Source organism: Microtus oregoni, unplaced genomic scaffold (genome assembly GCF_018167655.1).
Source record: "Microtus oregoni isolate MIOR12 unplaced genomic scaffold, Mior012 000121F_ref0000216, whole genome shotgun sequence".
Taxonomy (NCBI): domain Eukaryota; kingdom Metazoa; phylum Chordata; class Mammalia; order Rodentia; family Cricetidae; genus Microtus; species Microtus oregoni.
In genome coordinates, this window is record NW_024544753.1 from 26869 (window position 1) to 54750 (window position 27882).

The window sequence follows — 27882 nt, forward strand, 5'->3', positions numbered from 1 at the left end:
GTAGTATAGCTGGATCTTTTTTAGGTTGATTTTCATCTTTTTGAGAAACTGCCACACAGATTTGCATAGTGACTGTAAAATTTTGCACTCCCAATTGCAATAAATAAGCGTCTGATTTTCATGCATCTTCACAAGCATGCGCTGTCATTTGTTTTATTGATCTTGGGCATTCTGACTGGGGTAAGATGGCCTCTCAAGTAGTTTTCATTTCCATTTCCCTGATGACTAAGGATGTTGACCATGGCTTTCTTTCATTGCCATTGTGTTTCATCTTTTGACAACTCTCTGTTTAGTTCTGCACACTGTTTTTAGTTGGGTTATTTGTATTTTGATGTCCATTAAAAATTCTTTATATATTTTAAATATTAACCCTTTATTGGATATTTAATTGGTAAAGATATTTTCCCATTCTGTAGCCTGATGCTTGGCCTAATTACAGTGTCCAACTACCTAAGTTCTGCCCTATCAGGGACCTAAAGCAGTTTCCTTATTACCAATGAAAGCAACACAAAGACAGAAGGACCTCCTATACCATTAATTTATCTTTTAAAATTTTACTGTAATTTTAGATTGTATGTTGTGTGTATCATTATATCTAATGTATCATCCTAAAATTGTTTCTATCCAATGATTAAAATACTCTGTAGACATTTCTGTGCCAATCCCATAGAGAATTTTTAACCTTTTAAAAACACTGAAAGTTTTAAATATTCATGGGAAAGACACATATCTTATTTATATAATTTTTTTGCTGATAGATAATGGTAGAATTACATTGATATCTATTCCACAAACTGCTGTATTGTCTTTTTGGATCTATAAGAAGTCACAGGTGGATGAATGTAGAAGATGATGATAAGACAAAATAAGAGAAACTGGATGTCTGAATAATTACAAGAATCAGAGGAGATTTCTCCTCTCTGACCACTTTGACTGTCAGGTGAGCAGACAACATATCTTCATTCTGTCAAATCACAGAGATGCTAGACTTGTTAATTATTGAAGCTCCAATTGTATCTCTTAACTTGTATGGAGAAAATAGGTTGTATAGAAATTAAGATCCAAGTGTTTGATGGTTCAAAAGTTACTACTACTACAAATGTCTAATCGTCTTAGCATTTTCTTCCTTACTCTGTTCAAAGTGGTGCTCATATAACTGAATGAAATAATAAAGAACTGTGTGGTTTAGAATAAATCTAATCATGATAAAGAACCTGTACATCAATCTCTAAAGTCCTTGGAATTGCCAAAAGCTCTATTCAGAATCTCCACAAAATATTCATCTATTTTAATCACACTCTTATTTAAGCCAGCTTTTCTTGAAGTATCAGCATTTAAAACCCATGACTTATGCATATAACCTGATAGTTCATTTAGCTTAATTATTAATATTACAACAGACTTATGCTTATTTTGTGGCAAATATATAGCATTTCAATTATATAATGGATAAAGTTGGGTTTTTGAACCTAGCTATAAGGTTACATATTTTTAACAAGCTTCTTATATTAAATAAACTTCAGGTTCCAAATCTTAGAACCCAGGCATATATTAATGCATTAAAACAGCATTCATTCTTTGCTTTTCCACATGTCTAGATCAATATTCCATAAGCACATAAAAATTAGGAACATGTCATTTTTATGCTATCCTGATGGCCCCAACTCATGGCCAGAAAACAGCCTTTAGATAAACACTCAACTAAAGGAAAAGCTAAGAGCTGTGTGCCTGTTGCTTTTACTTTCTCTTTTATTTTACCACTGCAATTCTTGAAAGAGTAGAACATCAAAGCAAGTGACTAAATGTGTTAGTCATCTTTCTGTCTCTGTAACAAATACCTGAGATAATCATCTTTTTAAAAGAGGATGTGAATTTGGAAAGAAGATGTGTTGCAGGGATCCAGGGATGCTGAAGAGAGGGAGTTGAGGTGGATTAAACTGAGACTGTACACATGTATGAAGTTTTCAAAGAATGAAACAGATGATTAATAAAATAGAAAAGGATTATTTTGACTCACAATTTGGAAGAATCAGTCTGTGTTTGGTTGGCCATATTGCCTTGGTACTATACTGCAAGTTACAAACATATACATACCAAGGAAGAGGAAATCTCAAGTTAGGAATTGCCTCGATCAAATCAACCTGGAGATAAGTCTGTGGGGGCGATTTCTGAATTGTGGATTGATATTGGAAGTTCCAGCCCATTGTAGACAGTGCCATCGTTAGTCAGGTAGGTGATGGAGGCAAGCAAGCACTCTCATCTAATAGAGGCTTCCTGACTCAGCTTCAGCTGCAAAACCCTGCAGCTCTTAAGAGGTCCTGCCACGAAACACTTAAATGGTGTTGATGAAAAGCTGAATGCATGCTTTTTGGTTTTCAGCCGTAGCAGGAAAAAAGCTGCATCGTTTAAAAATGCCGGCTTTCTGGGCTGTCCTGCCAGGGCAAACTCTGACTCTTTTACGCAGGCGGTTCGTGTGGTTTGCAAGCACAGGCTGCTGAAGCTCGCTTGCTGGCAGGGACCTTGAAATGCCATAGAGTTGTAGCAGTAAACATGGCTACAGCCGGTACCTCAGCCATGAGGCTGGAAAGCTAAGGAATGGACTACATCTAGCCGGCAAAGCCACGCCTTTAATCCTACTGAGATTGCTTGGTAAATTAAAGACTCATGTGGTCAGAAAAAGAGAGATATATAATAAAGAGAGATTCAAAGACAAAGAAAAATTTTAAATGGTTTACAGTGTGTTAAAAATATGTGCAGAGCCGGGCGATGGTGGCGCATGCCTTTAATCCCAGCACTCGGGAGGCAGAGGCAGGTGGATCTCTGTGAGTTCGAGACCAGCCTTGTCTACAAGAGCTAGTTCCAGACAGGCTCCAAAACCACAGAGAAACCCTGTCTCGAAAAACCAAAAAAAAAAAAAAAATATGTGCAGACTAAAAGGTGAAGTTCTTAAAGTAAAAAACAAAAAAAAAGGAAGAGAGTTGTTGTGTGTGGTAGTACACACCTTTAATCCCAACACTTGGAAGGCAGAGGGAGATTGACCTCTGTGACTTCAAGGTGTGGTAGCACACGCCTTTAATCCCAGTGCCTAGAAGGCAGAGACAAACAGATCTCTGTGAGTTCAAGGTGTAGTAGTGTACACCTTTAATCCCGAATGCCTAGGAGGCAGAGACAGGCAGATCTCTGAGAGTTCAAAGACAGCCTGGTCTACAGAGTTACTTCAGGTCAAAGATACAGAGAACCTGTCTCAAAAAGCAAAGAGTTAAAAGTAAAAATAAACAAAATAGAGGTTAATACAAAGCTGCACAAAGATGGAAAATACACAGAGAATTTTGATAATGTATGCTATTATGCTCTCTTTAAATTATTTAAATGCTGAGGAAGGAGCAACAGATGCTAAAAGATATTTATTTATAAATGCTGCTGAACTAATCCAACATAGATATTTTGATGCCTTGACTTTGAAATTTGGATCTAAGGACATGATGCTTTGGAAAGGAGTTTCTTATTTTGTTTTCACAGAGGATGAGACCCTGTTCATTTCTTCTATCCCGATTTGGTATGATGGACCACACCCTCCTGAAGGGTTGCTGTGAACACCTTCAGAAAATTGCTTCGCTCAACTGCCAACTGAGATGAAAATAGCACACAGGTTATACCATGAAAGACCTAATTAATGACGCCCCCATTCAGCAGGAAGCAGTTTGGAGAGAAAAAACTGCGCCCATGTTCCCAAATATGGTTTATAAGCGTTCTTTTACATTTAAAGGGGGATATGATATAGGTATGAATAATTTGCATTAGTATAGATTTTGCTTTATTGATAGAGATTTATGGTCAATTTTGTTATATTTATATGTATTTCTGATATTGATTAAGGTATTGTGATTGTGTAGTTCATTATTAAAATGTAATGTATAATTAGGAAATATAGGTTGTTGATGGATAATCATAAATAATAGTCAAGTTTGTAGTTATGTTAGTTAATATTTTCTAGATGTGCGTAGATATATTTTAGATAGGCATTCTTCATATTTTTCAAAGATTATAGAATATGGCATTTTAAATGTTTTAATAACTTAGGACTTTTCATGACAATGAGACACTCTGCTCCTGGCAGCAACAATCTACTTCAAGAGGAAGATGGGTATCGAAGAGGCTTGTTATGGAGTTTGATAGCCATTTGGGCAAGAAACTGCTCTTGCCTGGACTATTGCATAAACTGGACACAGAGAACCCACAGAGAGAGGACTACTGAACTTGCCTAAGGTGAGATGATCTTTCAGGGTTCCTGATTCATGAAAGAGTCTGCGAGACATTCTGCAGGACACAACAGATAGTGACTGAACTGACTTTGAATTTTCCTGCTTTATAGAAATGTCTGCTGGATACCATGGGCCTGAAGGCTGAAGATGGATGCCCCAACGGTACAGAGGAACTTTGGGTGACTGTCCAGGCAGCGAGATGTCTCTGTCATTTCTAAAGTTTTAAAAGTTGCTTTTTTCTTGTTTGCTTAGGTAGTATTGTATCTTTCTGGAGTCTTTGATGAAGTTAAGAATAGTTAGTTATAGTTATAGTTTTCCTTAGTTATGATAAAGATTATTGTAACTTTTACTTGATAACTGTTTCGTTATATGTAATTTTGCTATGTAAAGTTAAAGCCTTTTTTTTTGTTGTTGTTGTTTAAACCAAAAAAGGGGAAATGATGGAGGAAGGTCATTGGTTAAATAAAGAGAAACTGTTTGGCCCTCATTGGTTAGAAGATAGGTGGGAGGAGTAAACAGAACAGAACGCTGGGAGGAACAGGAAGTGAGCTCAGACTCGACAGCTCTCCTCTCGGGAGCAGACGCCTGAGAGAGATGCCATGCTCCCGGCTCCTGGGCAGACACACGCAAAAAAGCTCTGACCCAGGATGGACGTAGGCTAGAATCTTCCCGGTAAGACCGGTGCTCACAGATTATTAGAGATTTGTTGATCGGGATATCAGAATTAGCCAGTAAGGGCAAGAGCTAAAGGGCCAAGCAGTGTCTAAAAGAATACAGTTTGTGTGTTGTTATTTCGGGTAAAGCTAGCCGTGCGGGCGGCTGGGGTACTGGGGACGAAGCCCCACCGCCCGCATTGCTACAGGTAGGCCAGGTTTGTATATGAAATGTAGCTGAGGAAACCACAGAGAACAAGCCAGTAAGCAGTGTTCCTGCATGGTCTCTGCTTCAGTTCCTACCCTTAGCTACTACTCTCCATGATGAACTATAAAGTATAACTCAAACTCTTGCCACTCCAAGTTCTTTTGACCAATGCTTTATCACAGAAATAGAAGACACGCTAAGATAGGCAGCATATTGTTGAAGGGGAGTGTGATAAAGCAAAACTGAACCCCTCATGGCCAAGTAACAAAAGAGAAAAAGGAATGGGCAGGACTCTATTCCCCTTCAAAGGCATGCCTCCAACTATCAAACAAACTCTCCTATGCCCTACCTCTGAAAGGATATGCCACCTTCCAACAACAGCACTAAACTGGGAACCAACTGTGAAAAACACAGGCCTTTGGGGGGACATTTGAAATCTGAAGCATTCGTCTATTCCCCTGACTCACTTTCTACACCGGAATCCTGGACATAGAGTGATTAAGAAGTTGGTATAAAATTGTGAAGACAGAATCTGGGTATTTAATGAAACTAGTCATCATTATGGTCTCCTGAGTTAACTGCAATAAACTGGCTACTGACTGGATATGTCCTGTTTTCACAGTTAGGTCAAACTGGAAAAATGTTGTGGACCACCACCTGTGTAGTCTTTGGTTTTAGTTTTCTTACTTCCTTGAGGAATGAACATGGGTTCCTCATCTTTGACTTATAATCTCCTCCCCCAATGGAAGTCCATGGGGAAAGTAATGTAGTGGCAAGAAATGTAGATGCTTCTACGAGGAACAAATGCCCTAAGTAGTAACGTTCTCGCCAAACTGGGGATGGGGCTACTTTGAGTCACGTATTATCTTCCAGAACCAAAGATCTCAGTATGTGTGCAAAACATACTGTTCAGAAGGGATCTTCAAGACTGTGATCAACCATCACCCTCTCAAAAGTACATTTTCATATCAATATGTTTACTCATATATGCTATATAAACCATACAGTAATAAACAGATTTGATGTACATTAGGTACAAATAAAAACCAACACCAGAGTACAAGAGATACTAAGAGCAAAGTTTATTATTATTGGATTGTTTATTAATCCATACTTGAAAGTAAAAATAGGAGTAGTCTGAATTCACTGTTCCTACTTTCTTCCAATTTGTTTCTCATCCCATTTGGAGTAGGAGCATCCTGCCAACATTCTAGTAAACATTCTCTTCAGCATAGCTAAACCCCAGCATGCAGACTCTAGTAGACTCTGCTCATGTCATGTTTTGACAACGTGGTTCATACCTTCCATCTTACTGAGGTTTCCTCCTGTCTCTCTTGATAGCAATTCTATTTTATCGATTTCTGTTACTATGCCTATCCCTTCAATGATCCTGTTTCCAGAGGACAAATAGAAGACTCTTTTCATGTCATTCTGCAAAATCTTAGGAAAGTCTTCTCTACTCCCTTGGTTCCACATACATATTGATGAAGCAAAGGTCTTATCTCTAACCTACACATCACACTTCTACTTTGAACCCATATATTCAACTGCCTACTGGATTGTTTCAACTGATTTTTATTAATGACATTATCACTTTCCAAGTTACCTAAAGCAGAAAATTTAGAGTCACATAGAACCTTTTCTTATTCACAGTGAGTGTATTCAACTGGTCACAATAGCCTATTGAAGTTTCTTTAGAATTGCCATTTAATCACATCTCCTTCTCATTGTCTCCTCTGTCGTTGCCTTTGTTTGAAACGCTATCACTTTTTACATGGAGTTTTAGAACTACTCTCAGCAGTCCTCATTGTCCGCTATGTTCAGCGAGTCCGGTTTTATCCCATGCTTTTTCAGACCCAGTCCAGCTGGCCTTGGTGAGTTCCCGATAGAACAACCCCATTGTCTCAGTGTGTGGGTGCACCCCTTGCGGTCCTGAGTTCCTTGCTCGTGCTCTCTCTCCTTCTGCTCCTGATTTGGACCTTGAGATTTCTGTCCGGTGCTCCAATGTGGGTCTCTGTCTCTGTCTCCTTTCATCGCCTGGTGAAGGTTAAAATTCAGGAGGATGCCAATGGGTTTTTGATCCCACTGCACGTACTGGCTTTGTGGGAGCCTAGGCAGTTTGGATGCTCACCTTACTAGACCTGCATGGAGGTGGGTGGTTCTTGGACTTCCCACAGGTCAGGGAACCCTGATTGCTCTTCAGGCTGATGAGAGAGGGGGACTTGATCGGGGGAGGGGGAGGGAAATGGGAGGCTGGGAGGAGGCAGAAATCTTTAATAAATAAATAAATTAAAAAAAGAACTATTCTCAGTATCTTTGAATCCATTTTTCCTCCTGTCAAATTGTCCTCCCTATAGTTTCCTGAGTGAACTTTAGAAATTGCCAATAATGCTATGTCATACAAGAGTTTTCAATGCTGAGTCCAAGTACTTTAGCATAATATAAAAAAGCCCTTCAGTTGGGTGGTGATGGCACATGCCTTTAAAATCCCTGTACTCTGGAGGCAGAGGCAGGTGGATCTCTGTGAGTTTGAGGTCAGTCTGGTCTACAAGAGCTAGTTCCAGGACAGTTTCCAAAGCTACAGAGAAACCCTGTCTCAACAAGGGGGAACAAAAGAAATCCCTTCATAATAACTCTATGCTCTCATTCTAGAAAAAAAAAATCATCGAACATTGATTCAATCAAACTGAATTTCTTGTAGATTCTGAACATGGCTATGCTTTTTTATGTAGCTGTATCTTTACACATACAATTTACACAGTTATTTAGGCTAGGATGACTTTTCTCTTCTTTTCCATTATGCTTTTTGAGACAAGGTCTTGAAATATATAGCCCTGGAACTTGCTATGTAAACCAAGCTGGTTTCAGACTCATAGAGAGCTACTTGCCTCTGCCTCCTGAGTTCTGGGAATGAAGACATGTGCCATGATGCCTGGATTCTTCACCATCTATAAAATATGTCTTAACTATTACCTCCATTCTAAACATATCTCCAGTTTCCCAGGAGCAAAGAAATACCATTTTTCCTCCAGAGTAGCACTGTTTCCAGACATCCAATCATCACACCTGTCCTACTATTCCTACTCAATTTGCATGTAGCTGGGACGTAAGAGAGGTGTGTGTGTGAAACTATAAGTGAGTTAAAGGAAGGAAACACATTTTCGGGATTTTGCAACTCAGATACACAGTGCGTGCTTAATAAAATTTGGTGAAAGGCTAGATATACTTGACTCCCTAGAAAACCACTCTCTGCCTCATGCTCAAACAAAGAGACACAGTTGCTTGTGTACAGACATGGGAATCTGGAGCACAGACATCTTGGCTCATGGCGAGTGATTACATGAATTGTATTCTGAAGATGCCTAGAGAAATAATAGAAGGTTCTATAGCTATAACCAGAAACAAAGCTGCTTAGTCACTTAATATTCTCTTTTGTTCTTTATTATGCTCATTCTTGGCACTGATAAGGAAAATAGTAGCCTTTAAGATAACCGAAACATAGAAGTAGAGGAGGGAAGTAAGGATAAGTTGAGTTCTTCAGTTTCATTTCCACGACTTTGTTTCCGTGGATGAGAGAGAGCACACATTCGATGCTGTCAGGACTGTAAAAGCTACACTCATCATTCTTGTCTCTAGAGAAGGTGAGTCACTTTTACTAATTCTGTTCTCTGATGTGCCCTCACCCCCTTCACTAGTCAAACAAAGAAAGAATCTCTCAGGGGAGGAAAGTCAATGATGTTTTAGTATATAGTCAGTCAATCTTTTTTAATCATTGTATCAGAAGCATATCTTAATGAAACTTAATATAATACAAAGGAGATTTAGAGAAGAGTGGAAATCTATTCAGGACTCAGCAGAACAAAAGAGTTAGAAACAAAGACTATCAGCTCTACAGGTGCTCTCATGGCTAAAGGCACAAAGGAGACAAAACAGCCTATGGAAATCTCACCTAGGTTTGCTGACTGATTTGGTTGTCAAGGTCTTCCTGTGTTCTCAACTGAATTATGATAAAGCGAATACTCAGAGCTCAATGTCAAGGTCTTCCTATGTTATCAACTGAAGTATACTAAAGCGGATACTCAGAGCTTAACGTCAAGGTCCTCCTATGTTCTCAACTGAAGTATGATAAAGCGAATACTCAGAGCTTAATGTCAAGGTCTTCCTATGTACTCTACTGAAGTATACTAAAGCGGATACTCAGAGCTTAATTCCCTCTCTTAGGTACTGAATCGAATTTCACAATTCATGTGCTGAAACTCAATTCCCAAGCCCCTAACTAACATGATGGGACTTAAAGATTGGCACCTCTGAGGTTATCATGAAGGTGAAACTTTCACAATAAAATCAATGACCTTATAAAAAATATACAAGAGAGCTGGCTAATGCCACCCCCACAGTACAGGAAAAGGGAGCCATTTCTAGAACCTGACCAACCTTACAACCTTATCTCAAACTTCTATCCTTCATGACTATGAGGAATAAGTGCCTACTGTTTCAGCAACATGGTCTGTGTTGTTTTGTTAGGATGGCCTGAGCTGACAGACATATCCTTGTACACTTTCTCCTACATAATTTGTAACAAGGGAAGACAGGTATATACTATAATATCTACTCTCATTTCACTTACACTTCTGCTCCTCAAGGAAACGTCTCAAACTGAATTGAGGTCTTTGTTTTTCTTGTTTTTATTTTCTAGGCTGTATTCAAGTGAACAATGAAGACACCCTCAGTCTCATGTCCTCTCTTTTTGAAATTCTCTAGAGAGAGTGCAGATAGCATCAAATGTTCCTGATTTCTACCTGGACCTTCCATTCCTCCCATAAGCAAGTTTTAAGGTTGCAGTCGGAAGAAAGATGAACATTCTGGGAAATCATAAATCACAGGAGAGGGATTTCGTGATCTGGAGGCAGAAATAAGAAAAGATTCCTAAAGGATTGAGAGGGAGTGTGACAAAAAAGATGATAAATTTTTCTGAAAGTGTGGAGATAGCAACAAAGAAGTAGGGATAGCAGCAGCTGATGTACACCCCTGGCTTTTCTAGAGCCCCATTTTGTAGTGATACAATCTTCCTCCACAAGTGGATTGAGTTGGAAAGGACCTACTTGAAGGATTCTGTAGCAATGAATGAATCTGCTTCACAGGACAGTTAAAGAAATTAAATGAAAGAACATGTAGACATTCCTCAATGTGGAACCAGTCTTGCAGTAATCATTCCATAAAGAAGACCTATTGTAGCTGCTATTGTTGGGAGTGGCTATTGCTTAAGTTAGGGTATCTCTATGATAATAATGTGATCTTAGAAGTATTATATTTGCTCGCTTGGTGACATCAATTGTAGTACAGAGTGTGTGCAAGTGTGCTGAAAACGTGATTTACTACAGATCCCTTTGAATGTGAGATTTAGTCTCTAGAGCAGTGGTTTTCAACCTGGAGGACAAATGACCCTTTTACAGTGGCCATCTAAGGCCATCGGAAAACACAGATACATAACAGCAGCAAAATTACGTTAGAAAGTAGCAACAAAAATAATTTGGCTGGGGTCACCACAACATGATGGAGTGCATCTGAAGAGTTGCAGCATTAGGAATGTTAAGAACCACTGGTCTAGAGTGGGTAAAGCAAAAGGTCTGTGGACTAGGGTAAAACTGAACACAGTAAAATTCATTATCTCTATCTCTTCAATCTCTATCATCCCTTTCTCTATCATCCCTATCTCTATCATCCCTATCTCTATCGTCTCTATCTCTATCATCCATATCTCTATCATCTCTATCTCTAACATCTCTATCTCTATCATCTCTATCTCTATCACTTCTATCTCTATCATCCCTAGCTCTATCATCCCTAGCTCTATCATCCCTAGCTCTATCATCCCTAGCTCTATCATCTCCAGCTCTACCCTCCCTGGCTCCATCATCTCTAGTGGTATTGTCCTTAGCTCTATCATCCTTGGCTCTATCATCCTAGCTCTATCATCCCTAGCTCTATCATCTCTAGCCCTATTATCCCTGTCTCTATCGTCTCTAGCTCTATCTTCCATAGCTCTATCATCCCTATCTCCATCATCTCTGTCTCTATCATCCCTATCTCTATCATTTCTGTCTCTATTGTCTCTATCATCCCTATCTCTATCGTCCCTATCTCTATCATCCCTACCTCTATCATCTCTATCTCTATCATCTGTCTCTGTCATCTCTATCTCCATCATCTCCATCTCTATCATCCCTACCTCTATATTCTCTATCTCTATCATCTCTGTCTCTGTCATCTCTATTATCTCTATCATTCCTATCTCTAGCACTTCTATCTCTGTCATCTCTATCTCTATCATTTCTCTCTATTATCTCTATCTCTTATGTCTATAACAGGAAATTTAAGTTTTCGTATTTATTAGTGAGGCTTCTAGTCCTGTACTCCATTTAGTTCTTCAAGAGTTGCAAACACTAAGCAGAACATTGGAGGACTCTTCTTTGGAAATGTGATAAACTCTAGAAAAAACAAAGGATGTTGATTTCAGCAGGATGTGGTGAGACACCTCTGTAATCCCAGCACTTTGGAAGCAGAGATACAGAGGGCTATGAGTGCAAAGCCAGCCTGGGGTATATAACACAATTCTGTGGTAGAACCAAAAAAATCAACTAAGTCTCTTTAATGCCTTGGGATTATGTGCCTTGTTTCTAAGATAGCAGAAAAGACAAAGTTGCTAACTTAACATTATATAAGGATCTGCCTTAGCAGAATAAAGCCAAGATCTTAGTTAATGGATTTGGTGAAATTAGAGGTAATGATGGAGAAGCCAACATGACAAAGAACTGCCAAAAAAGCCTTACGGAGCATTGACTGGCCCAGTCAACAGGCAAGAAAATGTCAAGACTTCAGTCATATAGTTATAAGAAAATGAATTCTGGATCCAGCCTGAATGATCTTGGAAGCAAATTCCTCATTTTAAATTCCAAATGTGATCGCATCTTATCACATGTACTGAATTTGATGGAGAATCTGAGCAGATTCAGCTACATACATGTAAATTCCTGACAGCAGTTATGAGCCTGTCAATATATATTGTTTAAGTAACTAAGTTTGTGGTAACTTACTATACTGCAATACAAAAGGAACACACTTCCAAACTCAAGTGCTAAGTAATTTGTCTATCTAATTAGGTTTTAAGGAACCTATTCATAAGCATAAAATGACTGTAATTAATATGAAAGTAGTCCCTAAACTAACAAACAAACCAAACACTCAAAATGAAAAACATGGGAGAAAAGAATCAGAGCGACATTAATGACATCATTATCCTCAAAGGGATGAGTGAACATATTGCATCTCTCAAACAAGAACAATGCGTTATACAAAAAAAATCTCAGAAAACAAAATTGTTCTTAAAATTCCTTTTCCTGAAATCCCTATTATAATTTGTTGTATAATAAAAATAATTACAGTTTTGTCTCAGGTTCCTGGAACAGTTTCTAAACCTTTGACATTTCTTCAATGGTAGACAACTCTTTGTTTTTCATGTTAAGCCTCTAGAATGATGTTTCAACTTTTTACAAAGAGGTGACTCATAGGTGAGCCCCTAGATGATTATTTCAGGATAAAACCTGGTCTCAACATACCAAACAGCATGATTAAAGGGTTAAGGCTCTGAATTGGATAATATCATGATGTGGGAGGGTCTTCTGTTTTGTGTTGATTTCATTGGTTAATAAAGAAACTGCCTTGGCCATTTAATAGGCCAGCCCTTAGGTGTTTTGAATAGACAGAACAGAATGCTGGGAGGAAGTGAGGCAATCGCCATGCCCCTCCTCTCTGGTCAGACGCAATGGAGCCAGCCACCTGGTCAAACATGCTGATCTTTCCCGGTAAGACACCACCTCGTGGTGCTACACAGATGATTAGAAATGGGTTAAGCAAGATATGAGTGTTAGCCAAGAAGAGGCTAGATGTAATAGGCCAGGCAGTGTTTAAATGAATACAGTTTGTGTGTTGTTATTCCGGGACATAAGCTAGCCAGTTGGCCGAGAGCCGGGCAGGATGAGAAGCAGGCCTGCCCACAGCTCCTACTACAATATCAACTCAAAATAACCTCTCTCAAGGTAAAAAGGGATTGGAATTAGAGACTGAGTTCAATCAGATGTTTCAACCAACCAGGCCTAGGTAAACAAACCCCATTAAAAACTCTAGTTTGGGCAAGCCTCCTAGTTGATGAACATTATTGTTCCAAAAGGATGATCCATTTGATCCATTCAGATTTCATTGAAAAAGACACAAAAATTCCACAATAGAGACTATTCCAGACCTCATCTTATATAGGATTTTTCATTTTGTTAGTTATGATTGAATTGATTTTATGGGACTCTAATAATAAAATTATTCCCATACTCATAATCCTCACATGGGTTATATGAGTTATTCTAGAGAATTTTCTAGTCCAAGGGGATTGTTGAAATTCCCAAATGTGTAGTCAGTTGATCTGAAGGTTAAATATACTATGGATGCTTGGGACCTGGTATCTAAAGTGAAGAAAACTTTGTGTTACCATGCCCTTAAACAATGGAATCTGCACTTTGGAGAGTGTCATAATTATACATCAGCATTGCAGAAGTGTTGGAAGATATAGCTGAGAAAAAATTTCCAGAAGTAGAACAATCAGGAAGATTAGTAAATGGGAAAAAAGACAAAAGTAGGCATGACATGGTGGCACACACTAGTTATCCTAGCACTTGGAAGACTTAAAGCAGAAGGACTGTAACTTTGAGATCAGTCTGGACTACAGAATAAACCCCACTTCAAAAAAATATAGCCATCAAGTTACAGTATCAGTGAGAGAAGTTCCAAGTAAGAATTATACAAAGTCTAGAAAACAATAGAAAAATCAGAGAAAAAACTTAATTCAATAAGAATTTGGCAGAATTGATAGCGAGTTTTAAAACAGAAAGTATCCACAAAGTGTTCAACATAATATTAGGCACTAAGTATGTCAAAAGAGATATTAATGGGATGTTGTATGCACTAATAACAAAACAAAGACAGTTACAGGTTCTAGAGAAAAACATAAGAGACCATCAAGTATCATCATTTCTGACATCTCAAAACTTTTCTAACTTCTCTAATACTATCTAGAAGATGATGGTGAAATAACTTTATAATTACTAGGTGTTAGGAATATTTCCTAATGGAAGCTCCCTGCTGATGCAAAATTCCCAATCAAGCCAAATCAAAGCAAGCCAAATTAAGAAATATCCAGGTTTAATGAGAGTTCTGTGCTCTTGGGTGGCTCCAATTGGTAACAGGGAAGCCGGGGAAATGTGACCCCCAGGAGGAAGAAAGGGAGACCACTTGTTCCTCTTTTGGGGGATCACTTAAATACCCTGGGGGAGTGGTTCTGGCCCTACCCCCAGGGAGGGGTCAGGACCTGGCCTGCTGGGATTTGGAGTCCAGAGCAGGCCTGGGGGCTGGGATAGATGCAAGGAGCAGGGGCCTACACTCCCAAGTTAACATTCCAGACTCTTTGAATATAGGGGTGACAGAAAATTGGAGTGGTAATTATGACAAACATTTAGGTTCTCTTTGGGAAAAAGGGTGTAGACCCAAATCTGGTTACTTCCTGCGGGCACAGAGCGGCATGGGGAAGACAAGAGCCAGGTGTCCACGTTTAGTGAGAAGTGTGGCTGGAAAGGCATCCCATGAACTGTCATCCCAGAGAAGGCAGGCAGCTGTTCCTTGGGGGAGATGAGAAGGCAGTTGTTTGGGAAAAAAATTATCACTAAAGATGAGTGTGCCAGAATGAGGAGCAGGTAGGCCCTTCATTGTGGCATCCTGGAGAACCAGAGGGTGGATGGTCCTGTCTGCTGGACAGACCAAGTGTCCTGAGTAGGTGCCTGCTTGAACCTGGAGAGATGGTACCAGCATGTGTGTCCCAAGAGCTTGACAGCTGAGGGGGTGGTGAGGATTACCATGTGAGGTCCTGTCCATGGAGGTTTGAGAGACCTAGGAGTTAACTGTTTGAGGAGTACATGGCATGGCAAGTTTAGGGACATTAGGGTCCACTGGTGTGGTGGCAGGAAGACAACTGTCAGCATGTGAACAGAGAAGGGACCTTAAAAGGGAGAGGTAGGGTAGGTACACCACCAGTGGAAGAGTTTGATCTGGGAGGTGATGGTTAAGGAGAAAGGGCCTACCATAACACAACTCGAAAGGGCTCAGGCCTGTAGGGGAATGTGGGGTGACTGGCCCTGAGACGAGTCAGGGCAATGGGGAGATGGGAGGGCCAAAATAACCTGAGTTCATTGGAGAGGTGGTGAGGGAGAATTGTCTGTATTCTGTCAATCATGTTTTAAATAAATGCTGATTGGCCAGGCAGGAATCATAGGTGGAAAAACCAGACAGGAAGTAGAGGCGGAGCAGGGAGAACAGGAGGATTCTGGGAAGAAGGAAGCTCTTCCCTCAGTCCAGCCCAGACCACAGAAGAAGCAAGATGTAATCTACCTGGCTGAGAAAGTTACCGAGCCATGTGGCTAACACAGATAAGAATAATGGGTTAATATAAGCTACAAGAGCTAATAAGAAGACTGAGCTAATGGGCCAATCAGTTTTATAACTTATGGAGATCTCTGTGTGATTTTCTTGGGGTTAAGCAGCTGCAGGAACAGGGCAGGACAGAAACCCAATGAGCAGGCCCCTCATGCTACAGAGAGCTTGGTTAGTTGTTGTTTGATGAGTCCCACTGTCCAGGAGATGTTGAGAGCTTCTGACATGAGCTCCATGACCCTGAGCCATCACACCTGCTGTTTCCCTGCCAATCATTGCCTTGTTGGTGTCCACCAAGCTGGTGTATGTGGATAGCTCCTTGTGAGTTGGCCTGGGCACACATCTGGCAGGAGGAGTGAAGCTGTAAAATAGAATCTTGGAGATGGATGGGGTTAAAAGGGGCTCCAAGCAGCAGAACAAATCTTTGGGGAAGCAGCTAAGGATATCTCTACCCAGTAAATGTGCCGGGAAAGCTGGTATTGCTAAGAAAGAATGAGAAAAACATTTCCTGCAAGATGGTAAGGCAGTGGCAAAGTTTTAAGTGGGGAGGAATGGGTCCTGTCTACCTCCATAGCTGAAATTGATGAGGAAAACTTAAGGCCCGAGTGAGAATAAAAATAATGGAATTACCCATCACTTGTAGCATGACCCTAGACTAGGAGAGGGTTGCGGGATATACCAAGTCTGGGCAGAGTCAATCCTTTGCAAGGCTGAGACATTTGAAGGCTGGCACAGTTTCACTGTGATGAGTCCATTTGGGGGGATTGTGATTTCCGGTGTCCAGGTTGCTAGCAGATAGGGCACAACCTCGGAGCAGGTGTAGTGCAATATCATGCCACGTGACCAAAATTTAGTCCACACTTGATAGAGTCCTGTGATTGGCTTCCCTTGTCCCCCTTTCTGTGGCCTTAGGGCAACTGCTAAGGCCTGGGCCTGTAGATTGTTGTAGCTTTGTCTGTTGGGAAGACTCAGTTGATTCCTCTTGAGCATTAAAATCTTTAAAGGCCATTTTCACCAATTCCCGTATAGGAGTTTGGGGACCATCCTCAACTTTTTTTTTTTTAATTCTTTCATAATACCTTGTACTGACTGAGAAAGCAGAATGATTAGTAGAAAAGGAACCTAGCAGCTTTTCTACCTACCTGAGAGAGATTTGGGAGAGAAAAGGGAGCATGGGAGGGACTAGCCTAGTGCATAGGGGGTCCAGGAATGGAGCAGTGAGGTAGGAGGGGGAGGGAAAGGTGGAAGTTTGTAGACGGCGTAATAACCAGGCTAGCTTAATATGAAACAACAAATTTTAATGAAGGAATAACTTACAACACCAGAGATCCAGAGAAGAATAGGAGATATCAAAAAAGAGACCAGCGGGGCTCATGCTCACCAGATTTATATGTAAACATTAGCTCGAGGCGAACACGCCCCCTAATGGGCTGGGCTTATCCCTTACAGAAGTTGACCTTGAACCTCAGAATTGGGAAAGGAAGGGGATAGAATGTAGCTCCATTGGAGGGGGTTGGGAAGTGTGGGCTTGAGGGGCCAATGCCTTTGATAGCATGGTGCTGTGAGAGACTGTCTACTAATGGGAGGGGGGGTGAGAGCACAGAGACCAAAAACCATGGACATATATATGTAAGCTCTGTTCATTTGCATCAGACAGGCTCAATTTAAAAGGATTTTTGTAAGAGGCATGACAGGGGCAACAGCGGACCTGGCTTTGAACTGTAAGTGCCCATTTTAGAGTCTATACCCAACCATGTGGCCTAAGCCCACTTTAGCACATCCACCAAGCCTGATCCTACAGGATTGACCACAACCTGGGACTCGAATTCCCAGCATGAGCTCAAGACTTCAGCAGGAATCTGAAAACAACAAAAATAAGTACAAATGGGTACCCCCCAAAACCCTATAGCATAGACAAAAAAGGGACTCACCAAGACGCAGCCGCTGTAGTCCAGAAGTCAGTTTTAAGCATGGTATAGAGAGCTCGAATTGTAGACTAGGGGCCTTTCAACACGTGGCCTGCCATGTGGAAAGGGCCTGCCCTAGCTTGGTGGAACCTCCAGGAATATTTCCTAACACGAGCTTCCTGCTGATGAAAAAGTCCCAATCAAGCCAAAGCAAAACAAGCCAAATTAAGAAATATCCAGGTTTAATGGGAGTTCTGCACTCACGGGTTGCTCCAAGGGGAAACCGGGAAGTCGCAGAAACATGACCCCCGGGGAGGGGGGAAGAAAGGGAGTCCATGTGTTCCTCTTTTGGGGGATCACTTAAATACCCTAGAGAGTAGGTGGGGTCAGGACCTGGCCTGTTGGGATTTGGAGTCCAGACCAGGCCTGGGGGCAGGGATAGATGCTAGGGGCAGGGGCCTATGCTCCCAACTTGACACTAGGGACATCAGAGAAGAGTTTTATGGATTTGGAGGATAATTGGAATAGATTTAAACATTCTCAAAGGATGTCTCCACAAAGATAAAAGATTCTATGTATCTGCAGGTGTTTGGTAAATGTTTAGTCAATTGAGGAACAGGCTGGAGATGAGCTATTACTATGTGTATAAAAGTAAACAAAAAGACTGTTATCAGCTCCATTAAATGCAAGTATATATACAAGAAAGCAAAAGTAATCATAGTATGCTATATAATTCAGTTATAGAACATGCATACTTACAATAATATATACTCTGAATAGTGATCTAATAAATTTTGAGATAATTGTGCTTGGACAGTGGTACAGTGGGAGATTTCTTCCCATGTCTGGGAGGCTTAAGGTAATATTGAACTAATCTCTTTTCATAAAGAAGCAATAATCTGAAAAGCTATGAATGAGCTTTATAAGTGTATTATTTAGCTTGCAAATCTGTTCTACATAGTTCCTTCTGGAGAATAGATAATGAGGAGGAGGGTTCTTACAGCTGTGACAAATAATTTGCTTCTATCACAAACAATTGAAAGTTTTATTAGAATCAAAAAAAATGTTTTGGAAAAGTAAAAACTAATTTTAAGTGAAAATTCCTATCATAACATCAAAGTGCTCAAATTCTTCAGCAACTCAACAATGCAGCTTCTAAATTTCTATGGTTCGTTACCATCTGAGCCCTGTGGAACGGTCCTACTTCTCAGACTACTCTGCCCTTGATCACCAGCCTTGAGCCACGCTCGCCTGCTTTTTTTTCCCCCCACAAACAAGTTTGTTCCCATTTGAGGACCTTTATTACTTGCTGTTCCCTCTGCCTGGAATAATTTTCTCTAGATTATTTTATTGCAGACTCCTTTATTCAGGACTCATCAGAAAGTAGCTTCTTTAGAAAAACACTCCATAAACATATAATTGCAAACAACCTCAATCAAATGCCAATTGAAGTCCAATCTCTACGTCAATTTTTCTGTGCTTTTCCAACAATACCAATGCAAAGAAGATAAAAGTTAGCATCTATTATAGATTAAAAAGACAAAATCTAAGTGCAGTCTATAATTTCATCCCATTTTTAATAAAGAACTTGTATAGAGAGCATTGCTTTGGCAGATGGAGAAAACAGAGTGTATTGTATATTAAACATTATGAACTTACTGTTGCTAATTTTCATGAATTTGATTATTACATATATTATGAAAGATGATTCTATTTTCCTTAGGAGATACATACTGAAATGTTTGTAGAAGCAAAATCAAGATGACTGCAACTAACTTTGAAACAAGGGGCTTGGGAGAAGGATGGAGGGAGGAGGATAGAGAGGAGAGAGAGTGGGGAAAGAGTGACAAAGAGAGAACGGGAATACATACTAAACAAATATGACAAGATGCTAATGTCTGGTGAATAATGGTAAAAAGGTTGAAAGCTTAACAAGTGAGTAGCAAACAAAAATTCTGAACTTTATCTAGCAGCTTTGTGGTTGACATTAGTATTAGTAAAGTTACTTTCCAACTGTTTTAATGTGCTGGAAGAGTAAGTAAATGAATAGCTAGCTTGGCCAAAGACGCTTCCTTGTGAACTTCCTAGCTTATTATCTTGTTTGTGTTTCTTTTGCTGTTGTTGTTTGCATCACATTTATCATTTTTCTGAAACAATTTCTATGCATGTATTTCATTGACTCTCTAATGTGTGTATCACCCCAGTCCTATACTGAGATGTTATTTGAGCGAGGATGTTTTAGTGCCTTGTTCATTGGTGAATCACAGGCATTCAAACACGTATCTGCTGTGTCAGTGATATTTAGTATTAACTGTGAAATGGATGAATGAGGCAATCCCAAGGAACTCTAGAGTCAGATGGTATTGTCTTTACCCCAAGGCTAAGTTAATGTCATGAGACCCATTTGCCATTGTAGAGTTCTGTGAAGCTGAAAGGGCAACCTAGTCTGGGCCCTAGCATGTGGGATGCTGTAGGTATGAATGTGATTTAGTGTGACCACATGGAAATCAATATGGAGGTTCCTAAAAAATATTTTAAAAAAACAAGCTAAAGTTAAAAACAAAGGGAAACTATTGTAAGTACTGGCTATACTCCTTAAGAATATTTACCAGAAAGAATCAAAATTAGTTTAAAATATCACTCCTAGGTATATATCCAAAGAAATCAGTTTGTAGCATAGACAATGTGCACAGATATGTTCAATGTGCTACTATTTACAGTAGGAAAGCTATAAAATCTCCTAAAACACCTATTCAGCCGCTCAGGGGGAAAGGGAATATGGTATGCATATACACTTGCATTTTATTTCTCTATAAATAAGAATGAAATTCTACATTTTTCAGAAAAAATGGATGGAACTTGAGTTTGCATTACATATATTAAATAAAATAATTCAGATTTAGGAAAATAAATATTGTGTACTTTCTTTCATATACACAAGCTAGATTAACAGTGACAACAAGAACAAGAACAACTTGGGTGTAATAGTGCATGTGTCTAAGCTAAGCACCTATAAGGGTGACTGAAAGCTCAAGACTAGTCTGGGCCAGGTGGTGAGTATCAGACCAGCCTGGGGGACATAGCTAGAACCGTTTTCAGAATAGCAACAACATCAAAAACATGAAAATAGAAGGGGAACTACTTGGGAAGAGAAGGGTGTCCAACAAGAGGGGACTAATGAGAAATGATGAAAGGATAATAGAGGAGTCAATATGACCAAAGTACATGGTGTACACCTATGAAGGTGCTATGCTATAATGAAATCCCACATTTTGTATAATGAATATACATTATTTTAGTTTGCTTTCTCTTGGAGTGATAAACACCATGAGCAAAAGTAATTTGGGGGAGGAAAAAAACTTATTTGATTTACACTTCCACATCACGGTCTATCATCCAGGGAAGTCAGGGCAGGAACATGGAGGCAAGAACTGAAGCAGAGGCCATGGAGGAATGCTGTTTAATGGCTTGAATTTCATGCTCATGTTCATTCACATTTCTTAGGCAACCAAGGACCTCCTACATCAATCTGAAACCAAGAAAATGTCCCACAGACATGCTCCTAGGCCAGCTTTAAGGAGTCCTTAGTGGATGTTTTTATTTCTCAAGTGTGACAATTTGACAGGCAAGATTATCCATCATAATACATTGTTAAAAAAATAAAGTGAAAACAGTATAAGTAGAATGTGTGATAAGAATGTCTCATCAAATAGAAACATCAATGGCAATCAATGTCTTACCAAATAGCAAATATCAACACAGCTGGGTATGGTAGTACATATTTGTGATCTCCTTATTTGAGGTTTGGACTTTGGCTATATAATAATTTGGAGGCCATTCTTGACTATATTGAGACTCTAATCATAAAAATGAATACATGAGTAATAAATTATTTTTCAAATAAAAATTTGGACTTGGAAAGTATTATGCTTGAAATGAAGTGTTCATTCACTAAAGGGGCTCAACAGTAGATATGAATTGGCAGAAGTCCATGAACTTGAATAGAGATCCATGAAGAATACGCAATCTGAAAATAGGAGAGTAAAATAATTGAAGGAAAACATGGGACATCATTAAATATAATAACATATACATTATGAGAATTTCTTTCATAAAGAGAGTAAGAATGGCATAAAAAATTGAAAAGCTCAAAACTTGCCAAATTTGATGTGAAAGCACCATGTATCTATGATACTTAATGAGCTCTAAATAAAGACAAAACATATCTATATTTGAACACATTACACATTACCATAAAATTGTCAGAAGATAATGACACAGAGTGAATCTAGAAAGTAGCAAGTGATAAATGACTCATAGATTCCAGAAATCACAAAGGATGACAGTGGGGTGACATATTCAAATCATCAAAAAAGAAAGAAATCTATCAATCTGGAACTCTATATTCAGAAAAAAATGTCCTTCAAAAATGGAGAAATAAAAACATTACCAGATAAACAAAGATTGAAAAACAATACCAGTCTTTAGCAGATCTGCCTTCAAGCTGAAATGCAATGATATACACAAGTTAACACAAATCGTCAGTAAGTAACCATACTATACTGAAGCAAAATGTCTGTTTCACTAGAAACAAGTTGGCATTAATTTGACTTAAAATGTCTATTACAACACACCCCCACACTGAGTACAAACTACAGTGACAAACCTTGATGGAGGAAGGTCATTTGTCGATGTGTTACTTTCATTGGTTAATGCGCCTCAGTCAGTTGACGTGAATCTCCCACCTGAAACAGATGCAGGTTAAGATCTTTTCTGGTAAGCCTCCATCTCGTGGTGCTACACAGATTATTAGAAATGGGTTAATCAAGATGTGAGAGTTAGCAAATAAGAGGCTGGAACTAATGGGCCAGGCAGTGTTTAAAAGAATACGGTTTCCGTGTAATAATTTTGTGTAAAGCTAGCCAGGTGGCAGAATGCAGCCCGCTGCTCCTTCTACAGAGTGGCGCCCAACGTGGTAATGAACTCCATGCAAAACCTGAGAGAGAGCTTAATTTTGCTTAATTTTAAATACACTCACACACACACACACACACACACACACAGAGAGAGAGAGAGAGAGAGAGAGAGAGAGAGAGAGAGAGTTTAACACAGCCTTTTGCTGTTTGCTAGGGCATTCTGTAGAGAGATTTCCTGATTCATTAACAGCAGCAGAAAAAAAGCTGCATCATTTTAAAGCGCGGCTTCCTGGGACTGTGCCGCCAGTGCAAACTCTGGCTTGAAAGCATTTCAATGGATTTTATGGGACTGGATGTTTGTGTGCCTGCTCAGGATCAAGAAGAAAGTAGCTGAGACCATGCCAATGGCTCAGTGCTCTCTGCCTGCACCTGGGCAGATGGTGGAATCAGGTTTAGGCAGGCAGGAGAGCATGGCAGATTCCTACCGCCATACAGAGAGATGTTTTCAGGCTGCGCAGTGCTCTGCATGTCAGATTTAGCTGTAACTTGGATGAAAAGAGTTTCTGTGCCGCATGCTCAGTCTCAGAGTTAAAGTGCTGTGTGTGGCTCCTACCTGGAAGCCCCAGAACTAGTAGAAAATGGTTTGCCCTCCATTTTGAAATTGGAGAGAGGTGGGACAGCCGCCGCTCTGCAGCTCAGAGGTGCAACTGATTCAGTCACAAGTGGCTCTGGCTCCAGCTGAACTGTGCTGAACTCAGGCAGGAATGATCGTAATTACCATAACAGTGCAGTTAAGGTTTAGACTGGCAGTAAACAGGCAGTACCGTATTACCACTACATGGCACAACGTAAGTTTTTAAGAAGTGCTTAGCATTTTAAGAAATGCTCCTGGATTGTAAAAAAATTACAGATTCACAATAAAACAGATTCAGACATAAAAGACCTGTAAATGGATCATAGTGTTGGATGAGTGTACGTAGGCTTGGGAGAGAGAATAAAAAAATATAAAGAAGACAGAGTACAGATAGTTATAGATTAAAAGAAATAAAGAAAACTAAGCCACGTAAAAATGGAAAATTCACAAAGAGTCTGGATTATGTACATTGTGTTTTCTTTAAAATCTTTGACTGTGAAGGAGCTAAGTACAGAGAGACATTTTGATGGAGGAAGGTCATTGGTTAATTAATGAAGAAACTGCTTGGCCTCATAGGTTAAAACATAGGTGGGAGGAGTAAACAGATCAGAATGCTGGGAGGAAGAGGAAGTGAGCTCAGAAGTCATGCAGCTCCTCTCAGGGCAGACGCAATGACGCTCCAACCCAGGATGGACGTAGGCTAGAATCTTCCTGGTAAGTGCACCTCGGTGCTACACATATTAATAGAAATGGGCCAGGCAGTGTTTAAAAGAATAGAGTTTCCATGTAATTATTTCAGGTAAAGTTAGCTGTACGGGCAGCTGGGTGCCAGGAACGTAGCCTGCCGCTCTTATTACAACAGAGTGGCACCCAACGTCGTAACAAACTCCACGTAAAACCTGAGAGAGCTTAATTTTAAACAGACAAAAATAGAGTTTAACACAGATTTTTGCTGTTTGTCAGTGGCGTGCCGCAGAGAGAAATTGTGACTCAGCAGCAGGAAAAAACTGGCTATTTTAAAATGCTGGCTTTCTGGGCTGCTGCCATTGCGATCTCTGTCTTGCTCCTGTGGAAGACAGAGGTTTTGAATGGAACATTTGGAGTAAAATGCTATGGATTGCTTGATAGCAATGTGGACTGTTGTGTGCCTGGAACTGTGTGTGGCTCAGGGGCACCAAATGGCTCTGAGGCAGGAGCAGCTCAGCTCAGCCATGATGAACTGTGCTGGTTTCAGGCAGGGACTACCATAATTACTGTAATAACAGTGCAGCAAAGTTTATACTGGGCAGGACACAGGTGGTACCGTATTACTTGTACATGGTGCAACATAAGTTTTTAAGAACTGCTTAACATTTTAAGAAATGCTCCTGGATAGTAAAAAAAATTACAGATTCACAATAAAACAGATTCAGACAGACCACTAAATGGATCACAGTGTTGGATGAGTGTACATAGGCTTGAGAGAAAAAAAATAATATAGAGAATAAAGTTAATGCCTTTAAAAAAAAGGGTAAAGACTTTAAAGAGACAGAGTACCGATAGTTATAGATTAAAAGAAATAAAGAAGCCGGGCGGTGTTGACGCACGCCTTTAATCCCAGCACTCGGGAGGCGGAGGCAGGCAGATCTCTGTGAGTTCGAGGCCAACCTGGTCTACAAGAGCTAGATCCAGGACAGGAACCAAAAGCTACGGAGAAACCCTGTCTCGAAAAATCCAAAAAAAAAAAAAAGAAATAAAGAAAAATAAGCCACATAAAAATGGAAAATTCACAGAGAGTCTGGATTATGTACATTGTGTTTTCTTTAAAATTTTTGACTGTGAAGGAGCTAAATATAGAGAAACATTTCATTGTGTGGTCTGCCAAACTACATGTATGTTCTAAAGGTATTATAATTTCAGAATTTGGGTCTAAGGATATGATGCTTTGGAGAGGGTCTTCTTTTGTTTTCACAGAGGACCAGACCCTGTGGATTGCATCTATCCCAACATGGTATGATAGACCACGCCCTCCTGAAAGGTTGCTGTGAACACCCACAAAAAATTACTTCACTCAACTGCCAACTGAGATGAAACTAGCACACAGATTATACCATGAAAGACCTAATTAACGATGCCCCCATTCAGCAGGAAGCAGTTTGGAGAGAAAAAACTGCACCCATGTTCCCAAATATTGTTTATAAATGTTCTTTTACATTTAAAGGGGGATATGATATAGATATGAATAATTTGCATTGATATGATATAGATATGAATAATTTGCATTGGTATGGATTTTAAGGTCATTTTTGTTATATGTATATGTATTTCTGATCTTGGTTAAGGTATTGTGATTGTGTAGATCATTTAGAAATGTACTGTATCATTAAGAAATATAGGTTGTTAATGGATAATCATCAATAATAGTCAAGCTTGTAGTCATGTTAGTTAGATTTTCTAGATGTGCATAGATATATTTCAGACAGGCATTCTTCATATCTTTCAAAGACTACAGAACATGGCATTTAATGGTTTAATAACTTAGGGCTTTTTATGACTATGAGACACATCTGCTCCTGGCAGCACAAGCTACTTCAAGAGGAAGATGGGCATCAAAGAGGATCCTTATGGAGTTGGTTAGCCATTTGGGCAAGAAACTGCTCTTGCCTGGACTGTTGCATAAACTGGACACAAATAACTGGCAGAGAGAGGACTCCTGAACTTGCCTAAGGTGAGATGATTCTTTGGGGTTTCTGACTCATGAAAGAGTCTGCGAGACATTCTGCAGGACACAAAAGAAAGCTACTGAACTGTCTTTGAAATTTCCTGCTTCGTGGAAAAGTCTGCTGGATACTATGGGCCTGTAGGCTGAAGATGGATCTCCCAACGGTACAAAAGAACTTTGGGTGACTGTCCAGGCAGCAAGATGTCTCTGTCATTTCTAGAGTTTGGAAGTTGCTTATTTCTTGTTTGCTTACGTAATATTATATCCTTCTGGAGTTTTTGATAGAGTTGAAGAATAGATAGATAGTTATAGTTTTCCATTGTTATGATAAAAGATAAAATAGATATAAATATTGTAACTGTAATTTTTGCTTTATAACTGTTTTGCTATATGTAACTGTACTATGTTAAAATGAAATCCTTTTTTGTTTAAACAGAAAAAGGGAAAATGATGGAGGAGGGTCATTTGTCTATGTGTTACTTTCATTGTTTAATAAACTAACTGCCTTGGCCTTTAATAGGTCAGAAAATTAGGTAGGTGGAGTAGACAGAACAGAATGCTGGGAAGAAGGGAAGTGAGGCATATGTCTCAGTCAGTTGCCATGATTCTCCCACCTGAGACAGATGCAGGTTAAGATCTTTCCTGGTAAGCCACCATCTCATGGTGCTACACAGATTATTAGAAATGGGTTAATCAAGATGTGAGAGTTAGCAAATAAGAGGCTGGAACTAATGGGTCAGGGAGTGTTTAAAAGAATACAGTTTCCATGTAATTATTTTGGGTAAAGCTAGCCAGGTGGCAGAACGCAGCCCACTGCTCCTTTTACAAAACCTTCCCAAATAACAGGCTTAGTAGTCTATCTCAGTGATAGTGCACTTGCTTAGGGTTTTAAAGCCATGAGTTACATTCCCCCATCACATAAAAATATTTAGATGGGAGACTGGGAAATATAGGTTTTTGTAAGAAAGAAGGTTGCAATGGAAGAGCAGAAGAATGAAAAAGAAGCTAAATATTAAAAAACAAGCAGCCTGATGACAGATATAAGTATATTATTCTTCAATAATTGCATGAATTTAAAATCAATGGCAGATATCAGTCCTCCAGAAATTTGATATTCTTATCCCCAGTATGCATCTCTCCCTTGTGGCAAAGAAAACCTATGAACACAAGGGACTATCACTGAGGTAATTAGGCTAATCTATGTGGCAAAAATGAAAGAATTCACAGAGTCTACAATTGGTGATCCTAAAGAAGCTAAGTAAGAAGGTGAACCAAAGGAAAAACATATAGTTGTCCTCTTGGCTATGGGAAGTAGACAAAATTGCCGGGGAGAAAATTGGGATCTTGGGTGTGGGGTGGGATGGGGGTAAGGGGAGATGGGAAGAGAAAAGGGAGAAGGGGAGGATGGGGGAAACTTGGGGAAAAAGGAGGATTGGGATAAAGGAAGGTTGGATAGGGGAGCACGGAAGCACAATTCTTAGTTAAGGGAGCCACCTTAGGGTTGGCAAGAGACTTGAACCTAGAGTGGCTCCCAGGTGCCCAAGCCGAGGTCCCCAGTTAGTTCCTTGGGCAGGTGAGGATAGGGAACCTGAAATGACCCTATCCTATAGCAATACTGACGAATATCTTGCATATCATCATAGAACCTTCATCTGGTGATGGATGGAGATAGAGACAGAGACCCACACTGGAGCACTGGACTGAGCTCCCAAGGTCCCAATGAAGAGCAGAAGGAGGGAGAACATGAGCAAAGAAGTCGGGACCATGAGGGGTGCATCCACCCACTGAGACAGCAGAGCTGATCTATTGGGAGCTCACCAAGGCCAGCTGGACTGTGACTGAAAAAGCATGGGATAAAACTGGACTCTCTGAACATGGCGAATAATGAGGGCTGATGAGAAGCCAAGGACAATGGCACGGGGTTTAGACCCTACTTCATGTTCTGGCTTTGTGGGAGCCTAGCCAGTTTGGATGTTCACCTTCCTAGATATGGATGGAGGGGGGAGAACCTAGGACTTACCACAGGGCAGGGAACCCTGACTGCTCTTAGGACTGGAGAGGGAGGGGGAGA